This window comes from Ammodytes marinus, assembly GCF_949987685.1.
Source record: "Ammodytes marinus genome assembly, chromosome: 4".
NCBI classification, from domain to species: domain Eukaryota; kingdom Metazoa; phylum Chordata; class Actinopteri; order Uranoscopiformes; family Ammodytidae; genus Ammodytes; species Ammodytes marinus.
The window spans coordinates 21,936,479-21,962,338 of NC_137233.1; positions in this window are offsets into that span (position 1 = coordinate 21,936,479).

Here is a 25,860-nt window from a genome sequence, read left to right on the forward strand (position 1 = left end):
TTGATTATATGCTGGTGGTAAAGCTCCTTCATATTCATGTATGGATTGGTTTTAAACTGTGGTAGAACATAGCTGTTTTGATAAATACTTTAAACAACTTTGGGAAAGAAGTTTACCTTTAACTCCAATTCAAGACACTGGTACTGGCCTTCCATGCCCCAAATGGTTCAGGTGCATGTCAAAGCATATACAATATAAGCATATAATAGTGGAGTTTGGCTCGTGAAAATTATAAAAAGAAAGAAAAAACTTCTCTATTGTTTCTTTAGTGTGCTTATAGCATTGGAGCACTTCAGCACATTTTATGAAGTTGCATGATTCAGATTGAGGACATACCCAAAAATGTAATGGAACTCCGAAGGTGCATTTCAACAAGAAATATCAAATCAACAAGCTTTAAAAATCTAACACATTCACTCCTAACAGTGGGTGGATGCTACAGTTTATGCTACTGAGAAAACTGATTATACACATTTAGCCAATCGTGTGTCAACTTGATTTTATGCTCACACTTTCTCTAGTAAATTGGGTTAACTATTTCTCATTGTTTTTTTTGTTTTTTTTTAAAGATATTTTTTTTTGCATTTTTATGCTTTATTGATGATGCAGAGACAGAGTTGAAATGGGGCAGAGAGGGGAGTGACATGCAGAGAACGACCGCGGGCTGGAATCGAACCCGGGTCCGCTGCTGGCCGAGGCCCATGGAGGGGACGCCTTACCAACTGAGCTAAAGGCGCCCCCTTCTCATTGTTTTATCACACTTTTCAAACAGTTAACACTCTTCTCAAAGAATGACCATGATGTCATACATATTGCAACACTTAGTAGAACTCTATTGAACGTAAGTGGTGCTGCTGTAGCTCTGAACACCTTGTTCTGCTCGTTTTCTACAGAAGCTATGCAGGAAGGCATGGCTATGGTGGCTGCTGCTCAGGATGCTTTGATATGTGGATGACGTGTTTGTTTGTATCTCATTTTTCTGTTTTTTAGTAGTAAAGAAAAACCTTAACCCCTGAGGACCAGATGATTTACATACAGTTAATGTTATGTTCCCCGAGATATCCACAATCACCCAGTTCTACATGAAGGCTAAACATGATGGACTATGATGAACTATGATTAATTAAAGTCTTAATCCCAGTTTAAGCCTTGGGCATAATTAATGTTGTGCCTCATACACACAGTCAAGAGGCCTTTGAGCTAATTTTAAGTGGGGTTGGTTCACTCATTCAGCAACTAATCTGATGACTAATCTGATAGCCTGGTCTATCAGTGGTGATGTGTGATGTGTTGTCAGCCACAAGGGACTGCAGTGTGTGTGTGTGTGTGTGTGTGTGTGTGTGTGTGTGTGTGTGTTTGTGTGTGTGTGTGTGTGGGTGGGTGGGTGTGTGTGTGCGTGAGTCCTCATATTTGTGCTTGTGAAGCCTTGATAATTTATTCATATGTGCAGAGGGAGTGTATCTGTGCTGTGTGAGTGACACACGTTGAGTCTGGCCTCAGGCAGTGAGCTGCTGCCATGGCTTTCTCTCTATGTGTGAATGACCCTGGGTTACATGCTGAAAGTGCTAATCCTCAGGCTCCTCTCGATTATATTTCTATCTCCTCCTTTACTGCTGAATGGTCATTGCTATGTATTTTATATCATTTGTCGTCAATTTATGAATTAAGCTTTGTTTTGCTGATTTCCTGTATGTGACACTGTTCGTTTTAGACACAGTGGTTTTCCACAAGGGGATTGGAAAAAAACTTTGCTAACATGTTAGCAAAGTTAGCAAAGCACTGGTTCCTTAAACATCCAATAGACACAGAGCAACATTAGCAACAGTATATGTTTCCAACTGGTGAATGTAACCCAATATTAACTCTTTCAGCTCTGGTTGTTCTAGAGCAGCCTAGACCAACTTTCTTCACTAAATAGTCACAGTGTCGACTCAGACCTGTGATACTAACTGTGTCCTTCTGTGTTGGGCTAGTTAGGTGATGTACATTCAGAGATTATATGGTAAAAACTCCATTGATTTTGCACAGCTGGCTGATAATTCTCATTGATTCATGCACCATGAGAACAATCCTTTTTATGACTCTTTTACACTCAATGACTCTTTTATCCATTACAATGAATAATGCATGTGTTTTTAGAGATATTTCTAATGTAGGCTACAGTTGACAGCTGGAGAAGTGGACAGGAAATGAGAGGGGGAGAGAGAGAGATAGAGAGAGAGATAGAGGGGGGAAGGACGGATGTATCAAAGGTCGCCGCCTGGAATCCAACTGGTGAATTTGCAATATAATGGCATGCACGGTAACCATGAATATTTATTGCCATTTTTAACCTACATTACACGTACATACTACAGTAAAAGAAATTGAAATGGCAGGGTTCAATACACAGTAAAAAGGTCAAATCTCAGACTGATTGCGATGCATCTTTGATATAATAATTTTAGCTACAGCGAATCCATCCCTGGTTGTCCTGTTTGCAGGGGTTGCCAAGCATCCAGCATTCATAGCATATGGTAATGACATTTGGTCATGTGGCCTGGGGATTTACAGAATTGTAATTAGTGTTGAACAGCCCCTGTGAAGTATTAGTACTTATGTTTTGGTCACCCTGTACTACCCACAATAAATCGACTGATTTCTTAATGCTCACATCCCTAATTCCCTTAACTCTGACAGTATGCAGAGAGAGAGGATGACTGTGACAAATGAACGGCACAATGAAGAGATGGAGAGATGGAGGAAAACAGAGAGAGAGAGCGGAGGATGAATGGAGGAAGAGATGAGAGATAAAAGCAGAAGATGAATTGTCTGGAGGTCACCCGTCTGTTTCCGTGCTCCTCGCCCAACCAATTATAACCCCATGGACCTCATTATGAGCCTGTTCCAGCCAGGCCAGGCCATCATCTAATTTGATTGGACAGGGACCTACTCAGTGTGGACAGCCAATCAGCTCAAAGGTCGTATACTTGTGAGGGAAAAATGGCTCCCCACGATTGTTTTTGGTTGAATGACGATCGGGATGTTAGAAATACACGAGACAGGAATGGATCTCGAGATGTGCATGATAAAGCATGCATGAAGATAAGCACAGTGATTGCTTGCAGATGCTCAGAAGGGCAAGGGTGGATGGTTGTATGGTGGTAAACGTTGCTAAAGTTCATGGCCATAACGTTGAAGGTCAGTGGGCTCTGGATGGAAGACTAAATAAACCTGGGCTGTCAAACCATTCTTTTTTTTCAATGGCGATTATTCACATTCTTTGATTATTTTCCACATCACAAGAAGTCCATATTAACTATGTGAAGCACTTATTTACCAGTGTACATTGATTAGGAAACAGAAACATGCAACAAAAGTTCCATTATGAACCTAACTATTAGATTGATTTCAAATCAAACGTAATGCAACACAAAAAAGGGAGGTATCACAATGTCTGCTTCAAAAATACAGCTTGCTTTAAACAGGAAATAAATGCTACAACAACAGTGTGGGCTAGAGGTAGGAGACAACTTCCAAGTGCTTATTCTGTGAATTAAGGTTTTTTTTTTGGAAGGATTCCACAGTTCCACATTGTGAAATATGCAAATATTGCACTTATGCTTAGTTTGTATGTGGTAGCTGAAACTCAAAGTACTGTGGTGATATTTGAATTCAGTTTTCTACAAGGTGCTTTTAACGTTTGACTTGTGGACTGAGGGTTCGTGTCCACAATAATGGCTGCTTGTGTGTGTGTATGTGTGTGTGTGAGTGTGAGTGTGTGTGTGTGTGAGTGTGTGTGTACATGTGAGTGTGAGAGTGTGAGAGTGAGTGTGAGTGTGTGTGTACATGTGGTAAATGGACTTGTATAGCGCTATATCTCCGTTTATCACAGACCCAAAGCGCTTTACATTGTTTTTGTACACATTCACCCAGTCACACACACATTCATACACCGATAGCAGCAGCTACCACGCAGGGTAGGCTTAGCACTAGGGTGCTAAGCTAACTAAGCTAACTATCGGGAGCAATTCGGGGTTCAGTGTCTTGCCCAGGGACACTTCGACATGTGGCGGGGAGACGGGGGATCGAACCTCCGACCCTGCACACCAGAGGCGAACTCCCTACCCACTTCGCCACTGCCGCCCCGCACTGCCGCACTCTCACACTCTCACATGTGAGTGTGAGAGTGTGAGGGTTTGAGAGTGAGTGTACGTGTGATTGTGTGTGAGTGTGAGGGTGTGTGTGTGTGTGTCTGTGTGTGCGCTATGGTCTGTGTGTGTTGAAAACGCTCTGGACATAATTTCCAAAGCGCTATGTCCTGTAAAAGGTGCCCTCCGCTGTGTACACTGCCCCTAGGCTGTTTGGGAGTGTTTCTAAACTAAAACGAGACGTTCAGAAGTGTTTTGTTGTCTTTAGTCTCCATGATGGTAGGAAGCTGTTGTGGGTGCTTGTAAGTGTGCTTCAAAGGCGACACGACTGAAGGGCCCTACATACATGACGTCTGTGGACTTTTAAGTTGACGGTTGAAGTTACATTCATATACTCCAAAACAAGACTTGCAGCGGTCAGTGTGAGGCGTGTGGTCCACACATGCACAGTTTGTGTCAAGTGGGCTCCTTGAATGCTTTTTGAGTATTTATCTATGGGATATTTTATTGTTATGTTAAGTTAACAAGACAACGGTCTCACTATAAATGGGAAAGTGCTGTTACCAATTAGTTAATTTACATATAAATGTTGGTCATGAAAAAAGACAGATAAAACATAGCAAAAAACAAACAAAAAAGATTTGACTTGATTTGATTTTGGTACTACTACTTTTTGCATGTTTTGCCACACTTTTTGTGTGTGTATGCACATACATGCGTCACACATTTAATGCATTTAATGCTTGACTACACCTCTAATGTAATCTAATGTAATGTGACAAGCTAATCTGTCAAATTTAATTGTGTGTCTGTGCTAGACGAGTTGTGGGCCTGTGTGTACTGTAATCTGAGGTCAATGGAGCATAGCAGGTCAAAATTGAATGCCAAGGTAAGCATTAGAGAGGAGTCAAGGACATCAAACCCATACAATCCCTTCAGCACACACACACACACACACACACACACACACACACACACACACACACACACACACACACACACACACACACACACACACACACACACACACACACACACGCACACGCACACGCACACACACACACAGACCGTTGAATTACAGTCTGTGAGTGATGGAGGTCAGGTCTAATAAACAAATCCTTGACCAAAAGCAACACAGTCCACAGATGAATTATCATTGAGAAAAATGTGGTTGAAAGAAGGATCCTAACATTGATATAAAGTCACATAAGGTAAGGTATACCTCTTCCAAAACCTGTCAACACAAGATCATTCTCAATACATGTGTAAAAATGTCCCCCCATGCAACACTGCATAGGTCACAATTGGGAGATATCATTATCTTTAGAGAATGTCACCTTCTCGGGGTAAGGAGGTACATCCTATCAGCACAATGTAATGTATTTATTGATCAGGGTTTTCAAATGCTACAGACTGTGTCCCAATTCACCTCTTCTTCATTAATAGTGCAATAGTGGATCCCTGCGACATGTAGCTTCTATTAGCAATGCTTTCCAAAATCCTGAATCATATTTGTAAAGTGGAGAGACCATCCCATGTGTGGGTCATACTAAACAATGGCTTATGGAGAGGATGTGTAGGTATAGTGCTGATCCCCATGGTGGAACAGCATATAGGGGCTCGCATGGCTGATCTTAACTGCAAATAGAAAAAAAAAGATGACGATTATATTCAACCTTTGAATCATTTAAGGCTCATAAACCTTTGTCACTATACGGCTACTTTACAACATGAACCCCTCTGCTCTCCCCCTATTTGAAAATGACAAAGTTACCAGCCTAGTTTTTCTATCAATACCTTCTTGAATAAATTCCACTATGCCTGTCGGGCCCGTCAGTCAACTATATGAGTCACGATACCAGTCATGATCAGACTGCAGGCAAATCTACACTCTCAACAACATCTGCACTCCCCTCAAATCTGATGATTTTTAACACTGACTGTTTGTCCACATATTCAAAGGCTAGTGATCAGATGGGACTTGATGTGTCCAGACATCAGTGCTCTGCATGGGTTACCATGGTAACGGAGTAGGCGGCGTCATACGGTTTGCTGGTAACACAGCTTTCGACAGAGAACTATGTCAAATAATGGAAGAATAGAGAAACATCATCTTACCATGCACAAATCTGACCCAACTGCTCCTCCATGTCTCCTGCCTGTCACAATGCTCACTATGTCGACAGAGGTTGTTGTTGTTGTTATTGTCAGGTGAACCTCTGTGTGACGTTTGTAGGTTGTTTGTCTTGTTATGAATGACGTCAAAGGCACTGTGACATCCAGCAGAGTCGGGCAAAGAGACACTTAACCACAAATGTCTCCCCATGGTTAGTCCGCACCATACGTGGTAGCTGTTTCATTGGAGTGTGTGTGTGTGTGTGTGTGTGTGTGTGTGTGTGTGTGTGTGTGTGAATGGGTGAATGAGGGAAACTATGTAAAGTGCTTCGGTTAAAATGGCTCTATACCCAAGTGCAGTCCATTGACATTGTTATTCTTTTCTCAAAGATTGGAGGATAGTAGGTATTGCAGTTTAGTAGTTACGGCAGGTACAGTTTTGTTCATGAAGACTCAAATGTTATAATTGCTATTTTTGCCTTTTTCAGATAATAGTGAAGCATGTGAGTCACCAAAGGCTGACCGAATGAATTGAGAATGATTGGTCCTCTATTGTATGTCCAACAGCCAAGCAGGAGCATTTCTGATTGGACTTAACTGCAGTTTGGACTAATGCATGATTCATTTAATCAGGTGTATTCAAGCTCAACTAGAGATGGCAATAATCCTGTCTCTGACCCCTGTGTGTGTGTGTGTGTGTGTGTGTGTGTGTGTCCTTTCTGGTTGAGTTAACATGTGTGATGGCCAAATACTGTATAACCCAAGCCAAAGTCTCCCACAAACTGCAATGACACATATAGGTCACCCAACCACCTACACACACACACACACACACACACTAACGCACGCGCGTGCGCGCACGCACACACACACACACACACACACACACACAGCACCCAGCTGTCCATCAGTTTGATAACTCAACATCTACTATAGAGACTTGCTGGTCATACTCATGGTCCCCAGAGGATCATCCATAATGTTTTTGGTGCCCTTTGAACTCAACTCTAGTGTCACCTTCGGGATAAAACTGTCTACTTGTACATGAGATATCAATATGAAATACCCTCTCTCATTATTTTTTTTATCTCATAGATTACTAAGTGGCTACATGCCGGAAAACATGCTCCCCAGTGGATGAACCCATTTGATTTCTACGTAGGCCCTCAGGACAAATTTAATTAGTTTTTACAATTACAATTACCGCACAATTACTTAGGCTATCTCAATGGAAAAATGGACTTGTAGGATGTATTTTCTGCTTTTTCTAATGTTGGCATAATGAAAACCGCAGCTTTGGGTGGAATTTCTCGGCTTTAAACGCTTTAGCCTTTAAGCCCCACAGTTTACCAAACTGAATATGTTACATGGTCATTTACAGAGCACATGGATAATAATAATAATACAACAACCATCATTCATGACTTATCACAGGATTATTTTGATCATGGAATATTATATGATCATATGGATTACTATAATAGTGGATCACATTAAAAAAAGAGCTTTTACTGTCGGTGCAATTACATTTTTGAAACAGTTGCATTGCATCTCAACTATCTTTGTGTCCCTGTGATTGATCAGTTAATATAGTCCTAATGAATAGAGTAGGAATTGAGACTTAAGGAGATGCTTGTTGTTTTGGAGCAGATAAACAGTGTGGGAGGAGGTGTGTGTGTGTGTGTGTGTGTGTGTGTGTGTGTGTGTGTGTGTGTGTGTGTGTGTGTGTGTGTGTGTGTTTGTGTGAGTGTGTGAGCACTCTGTTGTCTAATTGCTTAAGGGGAGTGTGAACTGTGTTCTGTTCCCCAGAATAACAAGAATGGCTGCAGGTGTTTCCCAGAAGCGGGGGAGGTGTGTGTGTGTGTGTGTGTGTGTGTGTGTGTGTGTGTGTGTGTTTGAGAGAGAGAGAGAGAGAGAGAGAGAGAGAGTGTATGTGTGTGTGTGTGTCTGTGTGTGTAATCCAATTCCTCTTCACCAAATCCTGATGTCTTTGTAAGCAGTATCACACTGTGTGTATGTGTAGTCCTACCACATGTGTGCATTTCCATGTGAATACAATGGCGGGGAAATGAAAAGGACTCATAATTGCCTGACTCTCATATGAAGTCACTCTTCTTCTACATGAAAGCCTAATGCAACATCCAATCATTTTCTTTGACTGATGTGTGGGTGTCTTTGTCAGTATATGCCATACTAATATTATTAGAAGAATCTTATCATGTTGGACTTTATTGCAAGCTAATTAAAAACATTATTCTTATTTAGATAGTAATGCAATGTTGCTTACAGAGAAAACGTCTAACATATATCCCCATGTCTTGAAAAATCTAAAATTAACTGAGGTAAATCCAAGAGACTCATTTGGATAGAGTGTGTGTGTGTGTGTGTGTGTGTGTGTGTGTGTGTGTGTGTGTGTGTGTGTGTGTGTGTGTGAGAGAGAGTGAGAACAAATGTAAAGTAGGCTATTTGTCATTGTTGGATTATTGACTGTTAAAAATGCTTTCTATGCGGGGACCGTACATCATGGGTTACTGAAATGTCAGGATACGACACTGTCCAATTTCCATCCAAGCATCTCTAGATTTCAACGCACCAGAAAAGCAGTGGTCCTATCACCTCCCTAGTTCATCATAACAGGACTACTGTCTGTGCATGTCTCTGTGTCCAAGTGCGTGTCTCTTCACGCACATCCACATGACATGACATGACGCAGCCTTGTTTCACTCCATCTATCAAAGTAAATGTTGTTTTTTCATCTTCAATAATCATAATAATTCCAATGACTAAATTGTGCACACACATGCACAATACATAGCATGCTACTAGTCAGGTAGTATGCTAATAGATCATTCTAGTGAGATAAACAGTTCCCTTGATTTTCCTGTTTACTCACTAACAAAGAAGACTCCCTGCCTCTGCCACTGGCTGGCTGAATTGCTATAATATTTTACCAAGCATGCTTCCATTTGGCTAAAGTGCATTACTAAACACTGATTGTCCAAAAATGCTGGTGGGCAGTACATAGGGCACTAGTAAGAGCAACACATACGTTTTCCTATTCTACAAACTACATCTGAACATAAAAAATAATCTACTTAACATGCAGTAGGCATACAATTGGGACATACTTTAACTTATTTATTTCATCATAACATTGAGACTTGATCTTGCCTCTTGCTTGCTTGTTTTCATACAGAGGCTCCAACAATGTGACGTCACTTCCAGGGTGCACTGGATTGTGGGTCAGAATCGCTCCAAACACCATGCTGATTTCAACACTAAAAATCTCGACCAGATGTAGTAGACATCCGAGTATTTTTATGCAAACTAAATCTGACCACAATAATTGGGACATCCTAATTCTTTTTTCTACCATACTACATAGCAGAAAGTATGGGGATTGGAAAGCAGGGCTAGTGTCTAAAAAGTTTCTTCAGAGGTTGTCTTCTAGATGGATGTGCTTTGGTCATCATACATGCCTGCATTGGTTAATATGTCTTCTCATGCATGTGTGTGTGAAAATGAGTGTGTTAATGATGGCCGCAGATGTTCCACATGGCCTCCATGCCACAGATGGTCAAGTCTTCTGCGCTTGTTCTTATGTCGTCTTGGCACGTCATTAGACATGCAGGGGCTTGTACATGTTGAATGTGTGTGTGTGTGTGGTTGTGTGTGTGTGAGGCTCCTATGGCTACTGCTGACCAGCTGCTACCAGAAGCTATTGTTTCACCAGACACCAGGTCTATATGGATGTGTATATGTGTGTGTGTGTGTGTGTGTGTGTGTGTGTGTGTGTGTGTGTGCGTGTGGTGTGTGTTTGTGAGATTAAGACAGATTTTCAGCTGTTTATAGAAAGATAAGACACTTTTTCAAGTGGGAGTAAAATGCCTAGTCTGCCATCACCAGCAGCATTATTATTGAGTGTGTGTGTGTGTGTGTGTGTGTGTGTGTGTAGAGGAAGCCAAGGAGGATTAAGGGGCTAAATGAATGGATGACCCGTGCCTCCGCTTGGCCCTCATGGCCCCGCCAACTCATTAACTGTAGACAAACGACCACACCTCCTGTTGCTGAACACAAAGAAATGGGGGATTGAAGTGTGTGTGTGTGTGTGTGTGTGTGTGTGTGTGTGTGTCTGTGTGTTTCACATTTGCGGGGGTTAGACATTGTAGATAGGTATTTCATGGGGAGGTGGGGATCCTTGTATAGATAGACAATAGGCTTGGCGTGCGACAACCTTTATTTGACTTGACATCCGGGGAGAAGTGTTTAAGGCCTCGTGCACTCACGCAGACACGCACGCACGCACGCACGCACGCACGCACGCACGCACGCACGCACGCACGCACACACACACACACACACACACACACACACAGACACACCACTGCTGCCATGTCCTTCTGTCACTGTCTGCTGTGGTCTCAGTAGTGCACATGTGTCATCAATTTCCCTTTCTGTTGAAATCTAATCACAGCAGTGACAGAGACACTATTTACTTTCTTTTATTCAAGAATGGAGGGAGATACTTTACTTTTTATTTCATTGGACTAAAAGCAGGGATAGGCAAAAGTATTCAACCATAGGCCTATTTACTGAGATCTGGCCACGACAACATCCTTTACAACAAAGTCCATTTCAGGATTGATAGGAATCTGCTATGGTTCGCTGGGGCAATATGAACGCAACATGAAAATGTACATTTGGCTTTAAATAAAATCTCACAGTTTGTAATGTTTGTAGCAGACTTAGTCTCTGCGCTTTGCTGTGCTGACTGGTTTGTCTTGGTGGTGCTTATCGTACCTGTTTTCTCATACAGACAAATCCAATAATAAAGTATTTCCAATGAAAGTAAATGCTCATTTTCAGGTTTGCAGTTCTCAGTGTGTCGAGGGGCAGGATTAAATCATTGTTGTGTTGTTGTGTTTGTGTGTGTCTGGGGTTGGGTCTGGCCGGATGTCCAGCATCAATGTCTCCATGGCAACGGCTGCTCAATTAACTGCTGTGTGTCTTGTTTACCTCCAGACAGCCAGCCTCTCTCTCTCTCTCTCTCTCTCTCTCTCTCTCTCTCTCTCTGCATCAGCCCTGGCTTATCCCGCCTTCATTCTCTGCCTTTCTCTTTATTAAATGCCTGTTCATCTCTTTTTTTATGACTTTTTTTTCTCTCTGATCCTACATTTGTATTTGACACAAAACGAAACAGTCTAGATGTGTAAATGTGGGTTAACAGATCCATTTGGAACAGGCTTTTACAGGGTGCTGATTCACTCATAGCACACATTCAGTGGATTTTCAATACAACAGACTATAACTGAAAGCCGGGAACTGCAACAAAAAAAAAGCAAATAAAGCTTTTCTGCTGGGTCAAATCTAGAGACACATTTCCTATGGAGGTTCAAACCATCCATCTTAGTTATCACAGTCTGTCATTTCTGGCCCCATTCTACTTACAATTTTGTGCTGTCCGTTCTCTGCTCAAATGAAGAGATTCATTTTTTCTTTTTCTTTTGAGAACAGAATTAACAATTGAACAGCTGCATCCTCATCCTAGATGTTAGGACAATCTAGAACTGTGCTCTGTTTTGTTAAGTGTCAGGTCGTATTCTCTTTCCAAATTTGGAAATGATGTGCTGGCTTTACTGGAACAAGGTTGAACATTAGGTTAGATGTGTGTGTGTGTGTGTGTCAGTGCGTGCATGGTTATGTTTGTGTGTGTGTGTCACTGTGTGTGTGTGTGTGTGACTCACATGTCCCTTGGCTGGCACTCCAAGTGCTCAATGTGATTTCATCCAGCTGGGTCCTGGAGGTGGATGGATGGCTTCATCCATGCAACCTCCAGCAGAGAGGCCAGATGTCCGCTCTGCCAGCCCCACACAGGGGGCTCCATCCTGGGCTAAGCTTCTCGACCAAAACCCTTTGGTTTCATGGAGGTCATGGCAGGGGGCCCATACTGTGGTTGATAGTGAACATAGGTTAGCAAAAAAATACCTCAGCTACAGTCATATGAAAAAGTTTGGGAACCCCTCTCAGCCGGCATTATAATTGACTCTGCTTTCACACAAAAAAGATAAAAGTGGTATGTCTTTCATTTACCAGGAACAGCTAAGTACTGGGATGTTTTCCAAACAAAGATTTTTTGAAAAGCAGTATTTAGTTTTATGAAATTAAATAAAATTTGAAAAACTGGCTGTGCAAAAATATGGGAACCCTTGTGGTCTTGCTGATTTTAATGCATGTAACAGCATGTAAAACTGAGGACTTTAAACACAAAATTGGTTGGATTATGTTGTTAAGCCTTGAACCTCATATAAAGGTCTGTTTAATCATGATAAAAGGTATTTTAGGTGCCTAAATGCAAGTTCCACTTCTCTTTGACTCTCTGCAGAAGTGAGACAGAATGGGATCATCAAAACAGCTCCCAAAAGATCTGAAAAACTAAGATTGTTCATTGTCATGGTTTAGGGGAAGGCTACAAGAAGCTTTCCCAAAGGTTTCAATTGTCAATTTCGACTGTAGGGAACGTTGTCAGGAAATGGATGGACACAGGCATAGTGGCAGTTAAACCCAGGCATGGCAGACCAAGAAAAAAACAGGAGCGGCATAGGTGGAGGATTGTGAGAATGGTTGCACACAACCCACAGATCACCTCCAAAGACCTGCAAGAACATCTGGCTGCAGATTGTGTATCTGTACATGGTTCTACAATTCAGTGCAATTTGCACCAAAACATCTGTATGGCCGGGTGATGAGAAGGAAGCCCTTTCTGCGCCCACGCCACAGATACAGTTGCATGGAGTATGCAAAAGCTTATTTAGACAAGCCAGCTTCATATTGGAAGAAAATGCTTTGGACTGATGAGACAAAAATTAAGTTATTTGGTCTTTATAAAAAGCAAATGTTTTGGTGCAAATTGCGCTGAATTGTTGAACGATGTACAGATACACAATCTGCAGCATTAGCAGATTTTTTTCAAGACAAAGTGCAGTGAAAATATGATTGTTTTAAAAAAAGTTGTCAGGTGGCTCACTTTACCCCAGCTGTGGGGTAAACTGATCCACTTACTTTTTCCACTCTGAAACTACCATAACAACACATATTGTCTACCATAACAACACATATTGTAACAACACATTTTCTACAATGTGTATGACATTAAAATAAAACATATGTCATGTAATATTACATTAAAACATGTTTAAGACTAAACTTAACTTGTGCCTTATGGTGGGGGAAAGTGAGACAGTGGCTCACTTTCCCCCACAGCATTTGGCTCACTTTCCCCCACCACCACAATTTGAGAAAAAACTACCTCTCTTAGCATTTCAGGCTAACCTTCAGTTATCTGCATCACATGGTTTCATATGTTGGTAGTTCATCAATACGTATGATAGAAGTTTTTCTACGTGAATACATTTGCTTTGGCACAACAGTTGATTAAGTTGACAGCAAGAAAATTTACTTTTACATGCAAAATACCTATTTTGGTGAAAAAAACATGCTTACCACAGCACCATGAGGTCCTCTCTTTCAGGGCCAAGGGGAAATGAGAGGGGCTTGAAAACATATATCTCACATGACCACAAATGTTTTCTGTTGCCTAGATACAGGGGGTGGCTCACATTACCCGATGCCTCAGATTCCCCCGTTCTCCCCTACATAAGTGTATGCCACTAACATGTTGGTGCCACTGACATGTTGAGCACACACACACACACACACACACACACACACACACACACACACACACACACACACACACACACACACACACACACACACACACCCTCTTACTTTATGATTTCTCTATGTAGTCAAAAGGTGTGTGTGTGTGTGTGTGTGTGTGTGTGTGTGTGTGTGTCTGTGTATATTAAATTAAATTCCCCACAGGTAATTTAATCTCATGCTCTGCGTCTTCTTCTTCTTTGTCCTACTACCTGTTACTGTAAATGTTTAAACAGCGCAATTAGTGCTATACCTGATACGTGAACGTGTGTGACCATGTGTGCGTGTGTGTGTGTGTGTGTGTGTGTGTGTGTGATATTGTGTTTCTGCTTGTTATATTACAAATATTCAAACCAGAATTACACAAATGGTGGCATTGTAATGTCAAATGATTCCAATGCAGATTATAACAAGTTTTACAGGCATTGCCTTTCATATAAACAGGAAATTGAATTGAAAAAATAAATACCCCATTCTTGTTGATTGCTTTATATGTTATCATAGGAAAATGAAACTCAATAACAGTTACAAGATCCAATACAACTTCTTTATTGTTTTATATTCACGTTACATTTACATTTTAAGCGCTCTGAGTGAGAGAAGAGCGCTATATAAATACAATTTATTATTATTATTATTATTATTATTTATTTACTGACAAAAGGTCACACAGGACTATTGTCTTGGTCAGTAGCAGCTAAACTGCTGCTAAAGGATCGTATAGCTGAGGATTTAAGACAAAAACAGCTGAGGTTTCTAGGGGTTACATTTTGTTGAAGTACCAGATGTTGTTGGCAGAGATGTGCTGTATGAAGTCTGAAAGGCTCTCACAGCAGGAGGAGGTATTATGTCTGTGTGTGAGAGAAACTGAATTTGGGTCACGGGTTCCCCCAAAATATGGTTTGTTCTGTCTTCTGGTTTATTCACTGCTCACATCTGGACCTTGCTGTAGAATCATTCCACTGTGTGTTGTAGCTATAGGCATGGGTATGATATTCTGACGGTATATGATAACCTTAAGAAAATAATACCACTGTTTCACGGTATTGTGATTACAGCTCTCAAATGTGTTATTTTTTTAAATGTCTGGGTAAAAAACAAAAAAACAAAAAAATCCCCGCCTGAACATAGACTTTTAATTTTTTAAACAACATATACAGTAGAATATTCTGAACATTAGTAAACATGTATGATAACATAATAAAATAAATCATTGAATTATACTAAAGAAATCAGTCCTTTTTAAGTGGGCGGCTCAACAAGTCTTACATGCTCACTGTCTACACATTTCTCTTCTAAAAGTAAAAGTGGTTATGATGCAGGACTATTCTGAAAATGAATAAACTTTTGTGTATAAGGTGCTCAGAGGAATTTTTAGTTTTTGTTCATTCTTGCATCCCCTATGCCAGCTATAGTTCCAGGGTGAGGGACACATGACAAAGGCATAAAGAAAAACGATATACGTCTGCTGTTACATGTCATTTATATGCGATATACCTTGAAACCAGTTATCTTCCTATCTCTAGCTGTAGCCACAAATTCTCTACCTGTGAAATCCATGTCTGTGTGTGTCCTGTAAAACACCTTGATGTGAACAGAAGAGCTCTTTGTGTCTCTCTTCCTCTGTGTGACAGTGGGATGTTGCTGTGTGTGTATGAGAGGGGGAAACCAGGGGGACACTGTTTGTACAATACTTTCACTCTCTTTCTCCGCCATATTGTTTGGCACAATCCGCACTTCTCCATCCACTGGACAAAGGTTCATTGATAGTAGCCCACATACTGTATCTGCACACACACGCACGCACGCACGCACGCACGCACGCACGCACGCACGCACGCACGCACGCACGCACGCACGCACGCACGCACACACACACACACACCTAATGTTCAACCTTGTTCCAGTAAAGCCAACACATCATTTCCACATTTGGAAGGATTATGTCTTCTGGCTTAGAAAAATCTGACCTGACACTTAACAAAACAGAGCACAGTTCTAGATTGTCCTCACAATTGTGTATTTCACACACCCATACAAACCTTTAACACAGAGTGTGTCAGTGTGTGTAGATGGGTGGGTGACATTTCAGAGTAAAGTTGTTGTTCTCAGTTTGATGTATGCAGGTAGAGGACACACACACTCATACAACCAGCCAGTCTCCCTTTGACACTGCTTTTACATTGTCTAGTGCCTATTGATTCTTGAGTGTTTTTTTCTTTATCTATATGGCTTATTTGACCCTCTAACCCTGTCTACAATGGCTATGTCCAGGTCAAACCAATGCATTATCATTAAATATTCTAAGTGTTGTGGTGACACATGGCTTTGCGTACTTCATCTTACTTGTTCCATTATATTACCAGTACAACACTTGAGATTGAAATAGTTTGAACCTTTTGGAAGCAGTTTGACATAACAATCTGACCTCAACCTCAGTATTTCCCTGAGCTTCAAACTGCTATACCTCTGTTTTAATGAGTGGATAGTATTAACACAGTTGTTATGGAAATTTGATCGGTTGTCAATCATATCACAGAAGTATGATTAAACTTGTCTCTGGTGTGGTCCCCCTTTGATATTAATGAAATTGAGACATTTGGAACTATTTTGCTTTGAAGGCCAAGTCAGTCTCCAGTACGTCACTCACTTCTCACACACAGAGCTTCTTCCATAAATGTATATGATCTATATTATATATAGAATTACCACTGAGGTCCCTGGCCAGGTGAAAAAAAAAAAAAAAAAAAAATATATATATAGGGGAGAACGGGGTAATTTGTCACATGGGTTGGATGTCACATTCGTTATATCTCGCCACCAGAGCGCGCTAGCTCTGAAATGTTGATATAAAAAAGGTCCAGAATTGGGATCAGAGGTCACATACATAGACTTCCTTGGAGGAAGACAGCTGCATTTCAGGTGAGAGGATGTTTTGTGTTTTTCATGTCAAATTCAAAATATTTTGCTTCTCAGTATTTTTCTTCTAGGCTTTTACACAATGGGTTTATAACAAAACACTTGTTACCCTCAGAAAGTGTGAAGGGTAAACTATAGTTTAGATTGTGGTTAGCAAGCTAATTAGTTGTCAGATGGTTGTTGGCCTTGATGCTAGCAAGAAATTCAAGTTGGGGTTGGTCGTCAAATTTTTTGGGGGGTTGGTTGTCACATGTTATCTCAAGGCTGCAGCCAGAAAAGGAACCCAATAACGAAAGAAATTGTCAAGCTGTATCCTCACTGACACCCTAGAGAAGGAAAGAATAGAGCAGGAAAAGGCAGCTAGCAAGCAAAAGAAAAAAGGGCAACAAAATCAAAACAACCCAGTGCATCCCAAACTAGACCAGCTGCCAAGGCTACAGAACGTTATGTAGGCCTATTTGTCAACTTGACAATGCAATTAAACATTCAAATTTGGTTCTGCCTCCTTGCCTTCTTTTTAAGATTTTTCCCATTAAGATAACATTGTGACAAACAACCCCATAGTGTGTGACAACCGACCCCTTGATGGGGTTGGTTGTCACAATGTGTCAGAGTGTCTTTGATGGTAAATTACTTCTTCATTACAATAAGTTGGAAAAAAAGAGAGACACACATTTCTAGCCAACACCTTAAGCTTCAATTTAATGTAGGAATGGCTATTGACAGATGTTTTGGTGATGAGCAATTCTCACTAGAGTAAAAAGTGTGCCTACTTACCCCGTTCTCCCCTACTGTATGCTCTCTCTGTTAGCACCTTGGTCTGTGAGAAAGAACATTTCCTCTCAGAATAAACTATGTGGTCAAACAGACATCTTGACACTTAACTATCTTAAAGTTGAACTTGAAAAGACATTTGATCATAATAAAATTCTCATTTTCAATGATCATACAATAGATGTCACTTCATATGCAAAAGCTGTTGTAAGAAAGGCAATATTATATGACAGCATATTACATTACATTATTTTACTCAATGGCAGAGCCTGCATAGACAGGGCCTTCAGACAGTAAACACTGTATAGAATGGGCTGCTGACCACAGTCTTTATTATCCAAAGTTACTATTAATTACAAAATTCAATTAATTTACAATTTATGATTGTGTCGGATTAGATATGAGGGGGGACTCAAGTGCTCTTGTCTTGATTGTTTGCTGGCTTGTCTGTTGCACATCTGAGTGTATAGGTCAACTGACTTGAGTCCATCTGGGCACGAGTTGATGTTGTCTTTGCTTTTGCTTTTGTTTTTGTGAGCTGTGTGTGTGTGTGTGTGTGTGTGTGTGTGTGTGTGTGTGTGTGTGTGTGTGTGCGCGTGCGCGTGCGTGTGTGTATGAATGTCTTGGCACACGTCTTAAGGAGAAGCAGAGCGGGGGTTGAGGTTATCCTATTGTTGTGAGGGCATATGTTTTAATGATATGCAGGGGTCATTTGCATGTCACAGCCTCAGGCGCCGGGGATGGATGGGGGGGTTATTGATTGTTTGGGGGGGTGGATGGAGACAGAAGGGAGCTGGTAAATGCTGACAAGGGTCAGGAGGTCTCTTCTAGATATGCACACATACACACCAGTGCAAAGAGAAAAATATATACATAGATGAAACTGAAAATATCTGTGTTTTTGTGTTTGTTTAAAACGGGGGGAGGTGAGGGGGCCTTTTCACATCCCCCCTCACTCTCTCCCTCTCTATATGTTTATATATATTCCAACTGCTTGTTTGTTATACGGAACATAGTTAAACAATAACAGCTAAGTATTTGAAAGCTCTCCGCATTTCAGCAAGTGTTTTAATCGAAATGAAACAGACAAATAAAATGCATTAACAATATAAAACAAATATACTGCTGCAAGTTCTGCAATAAATAAAATACTTCTCAAATAAAAGTGCACGTGCAGCAGTTACTAAACTTCCAGCTTAAAGATATTTTCTAGTCAAAAGAAAAGAAAACACTGCTGCAAACTACATAAAAATGCAGCAGAAACAGTTCCAGCTTGTAGGCCTTACCTACGCAGTTTAATTCAACTTTTGTGTTGTTTTATTTTGGAAAGATTAACTATTATATTTATGGCCTCAGGTCCACCTCTGAAACAGGAAGTCCCCTTACCGTGACGGTTCGGTACAAATCAAGGAGTTTATACCTCTGTTAAACACAGGCAACAAATGCTGTATTTAAAGGAGGGATGTTGTAGTTAAAGGGGCACATAAACGCCTCTAGTTCAACACACACACACACACACACACACACACACACACACACACACACACACACACACACACACACACACACACACACACACACACACACACACACACACACACACACACACACACACACACACACACACACACACACACACACACACACACACACACACACACACACACACACACACACACACACACACACACACACACACACACACACACACACACACACACACACACACACACACACACACACACGTACAGGTTTCTCTAACTGACCTTCCCTTCTAGCCTCATTCATGGGAAAACTCAGATAGCCTGCAGCTGAGGGGTCTGTGTGGGTGTGTGTAGGAGTATATGTGTGTGTGGGTGTATGTGTGTGTGTGAGGGGAGGGGATGGGAGGGGAGGGGAGGGGGGAATGCATGGACAACTCTTCCTGTTTGTGAGTGTATGATTTTTGCCGTGTGTGCATGCGTGCTTTGCATTCATGCATGATTGGCCCTGTCTTCTCTATGTGCCAGTTCATGCATGACTGGAGTATGAGCCTTTTCTAGGTTACATGTACATGTGAGGAGTGTGTCATCAGAATAAATTAAAAAAAAGCTACAAGACTTTACAAGTTGAAAAACAGGACCAAGACGTGACAGCTGCACACCAGTCTGTCAACACAACTCAGTCACTAGTTAGCGTCAGGTGAGGGCTCACACCGTTTAGAATGTCTCTGACCAATAACACTATGCCAAAATGATATACAGGGGGTGTTAATTGTTCTATTATTTATTAACACTTATTTATATTTTTTCAGATGAATCCCAATTGCTTTGGTTATGATTTCATGCTCTCTGTAAAAGGGATTACAGCCTGTATGGTTGCATCAGTGTCATCCACGCGTGATGCTTTTTATAGTCATTTTTTTAAATAACAATGTAGAGCTATGATTGACCCTATTCTCAATCTGTCCCTCGGAGCTCTCTGATTGGTCAATTGTTTTTTTTTCTCACTTTGCTAGTTGTATGATGTTATAGGCTACTGTCCCAGTCGTGGGTGTGTTTATAGAACCATTCAATTATTCTGCTTGACTCCATTAACCATGCACTTGTATGGAAATCAAACAGAAAAACATGCCTTTTATGATCACTCACACAGCCAGAACAGTTAGATTGTCCCACTGTATTTGACTTGCATATGTATGTGGGACAGTTGTGCGTATATAGCTTGTAATGCATGAGCGTGTTGGACAGCAGTGGAGCTGTGTGTATGTATGTGTGTGTGTGTGTGTGTGTGCGTCTGAGGCTCATTAATAATTCATGAGGTGGGAGGGGTGAAGGTGAGGGGGCGGTGACAGCTGGAGAATCAGTGTGTGAGAGAGAGAGAGAGAGAGCTAGATAGAGAGAGAGAGAGAGTGTATGGACAGGGGAAACAGCGAGAGCAAAGCCAGGGAGAAAGGGATAGAGAGAGTGAGTGAGGAGGATGAGTAGGAAAATAGACTGAATGAAAGAGATCCATCGAGCGTTTCTTTTCCTTTCGCTTTGAGTTGTTCCATGTCTTGAGAGCGCGGTGGATTTGGACGAAGCCGGTCTTTGTGTTTTTTTAATCTTTGGTGTGTTGGTGGCTGCTGAAAGGTTTTCTGATGGGGATGGAGATAGCACATAGTCACCCAGTGCTGCTGTACACCTGGACACCAGTGCTGCACTGACAAGAGGTACCAACTCATACATGTACTATACTATTTAGTGATGCTGTGTGTGTGTGTGTGTGTGTGTGTCGGTCTAAGGGTAGAATACACCAACCCACTTTCATTTTTCTGCACTGAAATAAGGTTAAGCCATGCTCATTTTTAAAATTCAAATTTAAAGCACCATTTTTCTTTAACTTTGCATTGAGATGAAACAGCAACAATGTGAACTATTTCGATTGTGTTCTTTAAAGTCTCACAAAGACACTTCTTTTGTTAAGAAGTAATGTTCAGTTTCAAAGATGGCAGTGCACTGTCCATGTGGATCAAACAGAAAAGGCTTTACTGTACTGTAGCATGGCTTTAAATCCATCACTGCTTAAAGCCTTCTTACCACATTTCTTCCACCTTTGTCTGTCATTGTTAGCTATAACTGTGAAAACAGACACCTCTGAAAAATGGATTTAAAATGTAATTAACGCTGGGATTCCTGTGTGTGTGTGTGTGTGTGTGTGTGTGTGTGTGTGTTTGTTTGTATGTGAATGAATGGATGCTGTTGTGAAACATGTGGCCCTGCATGGTATGTGCGTCTACTGTTTCGCTCATTTTTAAACGTCTGTATAGTAGTGGCTGTTTCAGTGATTATGCGTACTATTAAAGAGAAATGCAATGTAACAGCTGTCTACACTAGGCTTCACACACACACACACACACACACACACACACACACACACACACACACACACACACACACACACACACACACACACACACACACACACACACACCGATTAGTCTGTCTGCCACAGTTGATTGGAAAAATATGGATTATGTCTTATGTCAATGTAACCTCACTGGCCACTATTATGTCTGAAATTGCCTGCCTGCCCTGTATGCATGTTTGGCAATTTCTACCCTTTAAGCTTCAAAGCCTGAAAACAAACTAATGAAGAGGGGATGTGATGTGGGCCCCTGTAGGCCATACTGAAGGTTCACAACTGTCATCACCAGTGGCTGCTAATAGGGCTTTTTCTCGTAGGCTCATGTTGGCTGTCTGATACTAGCTCATTTCTGATATAAGTGCTATAGGAAAGTATTAATTGACCTGGCTGTTCCTTTTGTGACTTAATTTAAACACTGTCTTTTTGAATATATTTGGTGTCTTTTAGTTAATGTGCTGGCGTTACTTTTTTTAAATTGATGCTGCTTTTCAAAACTTATCATCTTTTGTAATTTGAATATATTTCTATTCTATCTTTGCAGTATACAGACAGAAAGTAGACACTGAGTATGTTATATGCTGTACCATTAATGAATGGCTGTGGCCTGGCACCAGTGGCTCAATAGACAGCAGCTTGAGACTGAGGCCATGTCTAGGCTCCTGTATACAATAGATGCATTACAGCTGTCTTTTTCTTCCTACACCTGATTGGTTGAACACCCTACTCAATGGTAGCCTGGCTCCGCCGGCCCGCCTACTTCCGGCCAAATTTAATTTTCCCTTCAGTTGTCAGTCTGGGTGTACTGTGCATTTCCCAGTTTTACCGGAGAATCTACAATCGTCCAATCAGCGAACAGAGCGAGTGGCTGAGAACGATGACGTCGAAGTCGCGCTCCAGTTTCAGTTGAATGCTGCGTTCCTTTATACTCGGAAGAAGGAGATTTCCGACTTGCTAGTTCCGAGTTCCGTCTGTGTTCCAGTGCATCTGCTCGCGAAAGTATGGACGCCTAAAGCCTTTCTCGTCCAAATAACTAAACGTTAGGCTCTAACAAGTTACTGTTGCCAGGTACCGGTAGATTCATAGACTACAATATGAAGTCGGAAATTTCCGAGTTCCCTGTCCAACTGGAACGCACCGCCAGAAGCCGGCTCATGACACACGTGACGACCAAACGTGATGCGATTGGTTGGCTAATCCAGAGTGGCACTGGGCAGATCCAATAGTTTTAAACTTCGACAGACACCCGCCTGCAAGTGAATGAACGTTTGCCAATTACAGCACTTCCAGACCTTCTGTACAAATGAAATGAAGTACGATGGTCTGGTTGGACCAGGCTAACTCAATGGGCTGTCATTTAAAAACATGGCAGGTTATTCTGGAGATATAATTGTAAAATTGACCATGCGGTTGTGGTGTCATGCTTTTTTAATGTCTGTAACACCTAGTTAAAGGAAGGTTGAATGTTGGTAAATGTTAATGAGTGGTGTCATCTGAATACAGCTGTTTTTCCTGATCTGAGATGGACTGCTTTAGACTTGATATGTTATGAGCCCAGCCTGAAAATCCAGAGCCAAATCTAGAATGATGTAGGGTCTGAGCAATATACACCTTCCCAACTCAAGGGGCAGCACCAACGCATGCGTTTCAAAATATCAATGCACTCAATTGGATAGAACTACGACTAATCAGAGCCATGAACAAGGTGACGTATTCAGCCCTGTTTGTTTGCCGAACAGCGGGGCTAACTGGTAAATTAAACTTTAGCCGTGGTCAGTCAGCACAACCAAAAAAGTACATCTTTCTTGCTAATGAAAGTTTTGAACGCCGTCTTCCAAATCGTCAAGTGTCGAGGCCAAACATGGACCTATCACAAGAGGGTTTGAAACAACGTATCCACATCCATTTTTGTTGTTTACCATCATGCGGTTGCACACGCCCATATCAGATCTGAATATTCCGGCATAGTTAATGAGCTCCAATGGTTCGTGTCCAGAGTAGTATGCAGAGGAAATTTACTGTAAATTTGCCAGCGGCGAGTCTGGATTTCCAGGCTATTATGAGGAGGCAATCCACTCAATCTTTTTACCTATAGCTCTCTCTCCGGCAGAAGCAGCAGGTATTGTTCTGTTCATTGGGAATGATTTGGTCAAACAGATATTCTACTGTCGGTTCCCCTTGTTAAACGTGTGTGTTCCCCTTGACCTGAGTATAATCACTATGTACTGAGTGTAATGGTGTGTGGGAGAGGGCTAAGTGGCTGGAGTGACGCAGACTGTGACACACACGTAGGAGGATTTTAACACTGAACACAGTTCACATGTATCACAATCTCTCTCACAGAGCTTTAGTTTATGCATGTGTGTGTGTGTGTGTGTGTGTGCGTGTGTGCGTGTGTGTGTGTGCGTGTGTGTGTGTGTGTGTGTGTGTGTGTGTGTGTGTGTTTGTGTAGAACATCGAAGGCAGAGGACTGTTGCATAAATTATTTTTTTCATGTGGAGGTGTGTGTCTGTGTTTTGATGTGGGGAAGTGTTTGCTCGGTGATGCAGGAGGGTGGACAGTAGTTGGAGAGCCAAAGCATCGCATGAACACACACACACACACACACACACACACACACACACACACACACACACACACACACACACACACACACACACACACACACACACACACACACACATAAACAGATACACAAATACAGTCCTTCCTTTGTTCGGGAGCATTGTGAAGAGGAGGTTAATGCACCCGGAAAACAGAAAGAAAGAGGGAGAGAGAGATAGAGAGAGAGAGAGAGACCCTAATGGACAACGACGGGCCTTTCACTGCAAATATTTGGTCTAGAGGTCTCACAACCATCCTCTCTCTCTCTCTCTCTCTCTCTCTCTCTCTCTCTCTCTCTCTCTCTCTCTCTCTCTCTATCTCTCTATCTCTCCTCCCCCCTCCATGGCCAAAGGGAAAAAGATCAGTACAAATTGTCACTGTGATCTAGCCACATTTCATGGCCTTTTTTTTCTCTAGAAAGAAGAAAGCTCAAGGCCATGTATCTGCTGCCAATCACGTTGTTCCTTTATAGCAAAGAAAATAATGTCAATTGGATGCAAGGTCGTCATGTGGATCATTATGACATCGGGAAATCATTTGCACAGTCAAGAGACATGTTTTTGTACACCACTCGTACAAAAATATTCAACGTTAGCAATTTTCCATTCAGTGTGACGTGTGCACTTTAGTTGTGTAACCTTCTCGCGGGCTGATGTCAGGGAGGGTGACTGAGAGGTGGCTGGATGGCCGCTGTATAATTCTAGAGAGCTTATCATTAGGATTTACTCTAATGCTTGGACAAATGAGCAATCATAGTAAAACATTGGGTTCGTGGAACTTGCGATACACCTTGGCATTTTATATAGCAAAAGATGAACTTATACATTTTTTTAAAGATAATTTTATAACAAAGTTTGGAGAGACAGATATGAAACGGGGCAAAGAGGGGAATGACTTGCAGAGAACGACCACGGACCGGATTCGAACCCATGGTCTGCTGCTTCTGAGGACTAAGCCTCTGTGGGCGGGAGCCCTAACCACTGCACTGAGCATCCCCCAATTATCGCATTGATATTGAGGTAAAGTTAGACTAGTTAGTAAAAGCAAAACATTACTAATAACCGGTTTAATAATGAGGCTAATTGTCCGAAAATTCTTACAAATATATTTATTTAAAATACATTTGACAATGGTGTTTTGTCATTCTATGCGTGTATAAGCATTTCAAAAACATCAATAGTAAATGTTAGCTATACGTTACCTCAGCAGCATTCATGGCAAATGAGGTCTCTTCATTTGTAAAAGTTGTGGCACTGATTAATGTCACAGATTACAGGCTGCACATTTGACACACATCACATACATAACTCTCTCCCATATTCACGCTGACACATAGCTCTGTGAAAGATTTGGATCATAATGTACATTTTTTAAAATACACTTCTATATTTTGTGGGATTACAGAAACATATTTTTTCACCAGTCCTCATGCAGCCTGCTATGTTGCTGTCATATTTTCATAACTCTAGAGATTTATCTGAGAGACAACTCCTTTTCTGCCATGTGCTGTTAATCTGTTGGATCAAAAGTGTGTGTGTGTGTGTGCGTGTGTGTGTGTGTGTGTGTGCATGTGCGGGTGCGTGTGTGTGTGTGCGCGTGTGTGTGTGTGTGTGTGTGTGTGTGTGTGTGTACTGGACATGTGTGCGGCGAGATAGCACTGAATAAACCCTCATCAGCAGAAATATTCAAATAAAGAGAAAGATTGCATGCAGCTGCA